This window comes from Oncorhynchus keta, unplaced genomic scaffold (assembly GCF_023373465.1).
Source record: "Oncorhynchus keta strain PuntledgeMale-10-30-2019 unplaced genomic scaffold, Oket_V2 Un_contig_21190_pilon_pilon, whole genome shotgun sequence".
Classification (NCBI taxonomy): domain Eukaryota; kingdom Metazoa; phylum Chordata; class Actinopteri; order Salmoniformes; family Salmonidae; genus Oncorhynchus; species Oncorhynchus keta.
In genome coordinates, this window is record NW_026282353.1 from 4,359 (window position 1) to 10,000 (window position 5,642).

At 49.5% G+C, this 5,642-nt stretch overlaps 1 protein-coding gene across 2 annotated transcripts in view; it reads right to left on the minus strand.

The window, feature by feature from the left end:
- Positions 1–5,435: 5,435 nt before the first annotated feature.
- The window catches only part of LOC118396072 (calcium/calmodulin-dependent protein kinase type 1D-like), a 5,895-nt gene continuing 5,688 nt past the window's right edge, over positions 5,436–5,642 (minus strand). For both annotated transcript variants that reach the window (XM_052504925.1, XM_052504926.1), the window contains exon 4: positions 5,436–5,642. This exon is cut by the window's right edge. The gene's annotated coding sequence lies outside the window, so the exon portion shown is untranslated.

The following is a 5,642-nucleotide window of genomic DNA, read 5'->3' on the forward strand; positions in this document are numbered from 1 at the left end:
TGTCACACCCTTACTGCTGCTCGATCATCCTATTTTTCTAACTTAATTGAGGAAAATAAGAACAATCCGAAATTCCTTTTTGATACTGTCGCAAAGCTAACTAAAAAGCAGCATTCCCCAAGAGAGGATGACTTTCACTTTAGCAGTGATAAATTCATGAACTTCTTTGAGGAAAAGATTATGATTATTAGAAAGCAAATTACGGACTCCTCTTTAAACCTGCAATTCCTCCAAACCTCAGTTGTCCTGAGTCTGCACAACTCTGCCAGGACCTAGGATCAAGAGAGACGCTCAAGTGTTTTAGTACTATATCTCTTGACACAATGATGAAAATAATCATGGCCTCTAAACCTTCAAGCTGCATACTGGACCCTATTCCAACTAAACTACTGAAAGAGCTGCTTCCTGTGCTTGGCCCTCCTATGTTGAACATAATAAACGGCTCTCTATCCACTGGATGTGTACCAAACTCACTAAAAGTGGCAGTAATAAAGCCTCTCTTGAAAAAGCCAAACCTTGACCCAGAAAATATAAAAACTATCGGCCTATATCGAATCTTCCATTCCTCTCAAAAATTTTAGAAAAGGCTGTTGCGCAGCAACTCACTGCCTTCCTGAAGACAAACAATGTATACGAAATGCTTGAGTCTGGTTTTAGACCCCATCATAGCACTGAGACGGCACTTGTGAAGGTGGTAAATTACATTTTAATGGCATCGGACCGAGGCTCTGCATCTGTCCTCGTGCTCCTAGACCTTAGTGCTGCTTTTGATACCATCGATCACCACATTCTTTTGGAGAGATTGGAAACACAAATTGGTCTACACGGACATGTTCTGGCCTGGTTTAGATCTTATCTGTCGGAAAGATATCAGTTTGTCTCTGTGAATGGTTTGTCCTCTGACAAAACAACTGTAAATTTCGGTGTTCCTCAAGGTTCTGTTTTAGGACCACTATTGTTTTCACTATACATTTTACCTCTTGGGGATGTTATTCGAAAACATAATGTTAACTTTCACTGCTATGCGGATGACACACAGCTGTACATTTCAATGAAACATGGTGAAGCCCCAAAATTGCCCTCGCTAGAAGCATGTGTTTCAGACATAAGGAAGTGGATGACTGCAAACTTTCTACTATTAAACTCGGACAAAACAGAGATGCTTGTTCTAGGTCCCAAGAAACAAAGAGATCTTCTGTTGAATCTGACAATTCATCTTAATGGTTGTACAGTCGTCTCAAATAAAACTGTGAAGGACCTCGGCGTTACTCTGGACCCTGATCTCTCTTTTGAAGAAAATATCAAGACCATTTCGAGGACAGCTTTTTTCCATCTACGTAATATTGCAAATATCAGAAACTTTCTGTCCAAAAATTATGCAGAAAAATTAATCCATGCTTTTGTCACTTCTAGGTTAGACTACTGCAATGCTCTACTTTCCGGCTACCCGGACAAAGCACTAAATAAACTTCAGTTAGTGCTAAATACGGTTGCTAGAATCCTGACTAGAACCAAACAATTTTGATCATATTACTCCAGTGCTAGCCTCTCTACACTGGCTTCCTGTCAGAGCAAGGGCTGATTTCAAGGTTTTACTGCTAACCTACAAAGCATTACATGGGCTTGCTCCTACCTATCTCTCTGATTTGGTCCTGCCGTACATACCTACACGTACACAAGACACAAGACGCAGGCCTCCTAATTGTCCCTAGAATTTCTAAGCAAACAGCTGGAGGCAGGGCTTTCTCCTATAGAGCTCCATTTTTATGGAACGGTCTGCCTACCCATGTCAGAGACGCAAACTCGGTCTCAACCTTTAAGTCTTTACTGAAGACTCATCTCTTCAGTGGGTCATATGATTGAGTGTAGTCTGGCCCAGGAGTGGGAAGGTGAACGGAAAGGCTCTGGAGCAACGAACCGCCCTTGCTGTCTCTGCCTGGCCAGTTCCCCTCTTTCCACTGGGATTCTCTGCCTCTAACCGTATTACAGGGGCTGAGTCACTAGCTTACTGGGGCTCTCTCATGCCGTCCCTGCAGGGGATGCGTCACCTGAGTGGGTTGATTCACTGTTGTGGTCATCCTGTCTGGTTTGGCGCCCCCCTGGGTTGTGCCGTGGCGGAGATCTTTGTGGGCTATACTCAGCCTTGTCTCAGGATGGTAAGTTGGTGGTTGAAGATATCCCTCTAGTGGTTTTAACGCAACGTAACGTAAACAACACTGCTAGCTAGCCAGCTAGCCCCCGAATAGCAGCACTGTAGAAACTATTACACTCAACGTAACGACTTGATTAGCGTAGTGTCAACAACGCAGCTACTGCCAGCTAGCCTACTTCAGCAGTACTGTATCATTTTAATCATTTTAGTCAATAAGATTCTTGCTACGTAAGCTTAACTTTCTGAACATTCGAGACGTGTAGTCCACTTGTCATTCAATCTCCTTGCATTAGCGTAGCCTTTTCTGTAGCCTGTCAACTATGTGTCTGTCTATCCCTGTTCTCTCCTCTCTGCACAGACCATACAAACGCTCCACACCGCGTGGCCGCGGCCACCCTAATCTGGTGGTCCCAGCGCACGACCACGTGGAGTTCCAGGTCTCCGGTAGCTTCTGGAACTGCCGATCTGCGGCCAACAAGGCAGAGTTCATCTCAGCCTATGCCTCCCTCCAGTCCCTTGACTTCTTGGCACTGACGGAAACATGGATCACCACAGATAACACTGCTACTCCTACTGCTCTCTCCTCGTCCGCCCACGTGTTCTCGCACACCCCGAGAGCTTCTGGTCAGCGGGGTGGTGGCACCGGGATCCTCATCTCTCCCAAGTGGTCTTTCTCTCTTTCTCCCCTTACCCATCTGTCTATCGCCTCCTTTGAATTCCATGCTGTCACAGTTACCAGCCCTTTCAAGCTTAACATCCTTATCATTTATCGCCCTCCAGGTTCCTCGGAGAGTTCATCAATGAGCTTGATGCCTTGATAAGCTCCTTTCCTGAGGACGGCTCACCTCTCACAGTTCTGGGCGACTTTAACCTCCCCACGTCTACCTTTGACTCATTCCTCTCTGCCTCCTTCTTTCCACTCCTCTCCTGTTTTGACCTCACCCTCTCACCTTCCCCCTACTCACAAGGCAGGCAATACGCTTGACCTCATCTTTACTAGATGCTGTTCTTCCACTAACCTCATTGCTACTCCCCTTCAAGTCTCCGACCACTACCTTGTATCCTTTTCCCTCTCGCTCTCATCCAACACTTCCCACACTGCCCCTACTCGGATGGTATCGCGCCGTCCCAACCTTCGCTCTCTCTCCCCGCTACTCTCTCCTCTTCCATCCTATCATCTCTTCCCTCTGCTCAAACTTTCTCCAACCTATCTCCTGATTCTGCCTCCTCAACCCTCCTCTCCTCCCTTTCTGCATCCTTTGACTCTCTATGTCCCCTATCCTCCAGGCCAGCTCGGTCCTCCCCTCCCGCTCCGTGGCTCGACGACTCATTGCGAGCTCACAGAACAGGGCTCCGGGCAGCCGAGCGGAAATGGAGGAAAACTCGCCTCCCTGCGGACCTGGCATCCTTTCACTCCCTCCTCTCTACATTTTCCTCCTCTGTCTCTGCTGCTAAAGCCACTTTCTACCATTCTAAATTCCAAGCATCTGCCTCTAACCCTAGGAAGCTCTTTGCCACCTTCTCCTCCCTCCTGAATCCTCCCCCCCTCCCTCCTCCCCTCTCTGCAGATGACTTCGTCAACCATTTTGAAAAGAAGGTCGACGACATCCGATCCTCGTTTGCTAAGTCAAACGACACCGCTGGTTCTGCTCACACTGCCCTACCCTATGCTCTGACCTCTTTCTCCCCTCTCTCTCCAGATGAAATCTCGCGTCTTGTGACGGCCGGCCGCCCAACAACCTGCCCGCTTGACCCTATCCCCTCCTCTCTTCTCCAGACCATTTCCGGAGACCTTCTCCCTTACCTCACCTCGCTCATCAACTCATCCCTGACCGCTGGCTACGCCCCTCCCGTCTTCAAGAGAGCGAGAGTTGCACCCTTCTGAAAAAACCTACACTCGATCCCTCCGATGTCAACAACTACAGACCAGTATCCCTTCTCTCTTTTCTCTCCAAAACTCTTGAGCGTGCCGTCCTTGGCCAGCTCTACCGCTATCTCTCTCAGAATGACCTTCTTGATCCAAATCAGTCAGGTTTCAAGACTAGTCATTCAACTGAGACTGCTCTTCTCTGTATCACGGAGGCGCTCCGCACTGCTAAAGCTAACTCTCTCTCCTCTGCTCTCATCCTTCTAGACCTATCGGCTGCCTTCGATACTGTGAACCATCAGATCCTCCTCTCCACCCTCTCCGAGTTGGGCATCTCCGGCGCGGCCCACGCTTGATTGCGTCCTACCTGACAGGTCGCTCCTACCAGGTGGCGTGGCGAGAATCTGTCTCCTCACCACGCGCTCTCACCACTGGTGTCCCCCAGGGCTCTGTTCTAGGCCCTCTCTTATTCTCGCTATACACCAAGTCACTTGGCTCTGTCATAACCTCACATGGTCTCTCCTATCATTGCTATGCTGACGACACACAATTCATCTTCTCCTTTCCCCCTTCTGATGACCAGGTGGCGAATCGCATCTCTGCATGTCTGGCAGACATATCAGTGTGGATGACGGATCACCACCTCAAGCTGAACCTCAGCAAGACGGAGCTCCTCTTCCTCCCGGGGAAGGACTGCCCGTTCCATGATCTCGCCATCACGGTTGACAACTCCATTGTGTCCTCCTCCCAGAGCGCTAAGAACCTTGGTGTGATCCTGGACAACACCCTGTCGTTCTCAACTAACATCAAGGCGGTGTCCCGTTCCTGTAGGTTCATGCTCTACAACATCCGCAGAGTACGACCCTGCCTCACACAGGAAGCGGCGCAGGTCCTAATCCAGGCACTTGTCATCTCCGTCTTGATTACTGCAACTCGCTGTTGGCTGGGCTCCTGCCTGTGCCATTAAACCCCTACAACTCATCCAGAACGCCGCAGCCCGTCTGGTGTTCAACCTTCCCAAGTTCTCTCACGTCACCCCGCTCCTCCGCTCTCTCCACTGGCTTCCAGTTGAAGCTCGCATCCGCTACAAGACCATGGTGCTTGCCTACGGAGCTGTGGGGAACGGCACCTCAGTACCTCCAGGCTCTGATCAGGCCCTACACCCAAACAAGGGCACTGCATTCATCCACCTCTGGCCTGCTCGCCTCCCTACCACTGAGGAAGTACAGTTCCCGCTCAGCCCAGTCAAAACTGTTCGCTGCTCTGGCCCCCAATGGTGGAACAAACTCCCTCACGACGCCAGGACAGCGGAGTCAATCACCACCTTCCGGAGACACCTGAAACCCCACCTCTTCAAGGAATACCTAGGATAGGGTAAGTAATCCTTCTCACCCCCCTAAAAGATTTAGATGCACTATTGTAAGTGGCTGTTCCACTGGATGTCATAAGGTGTATGCACCAATTTGTAAGTCGCTCTGGATAAGAGCGTCTGCTAAATGACTTAAATGTAAATGTAAATGGTGTGGGGGCTGTGCTTTGGCAAAGTGGGTGGGGTTATATCCTTCCTGTTTGGCCCTGTCCGGGGGTGTCCTCGGATGGGGCCACAGTGTCTCCTGACCCCTC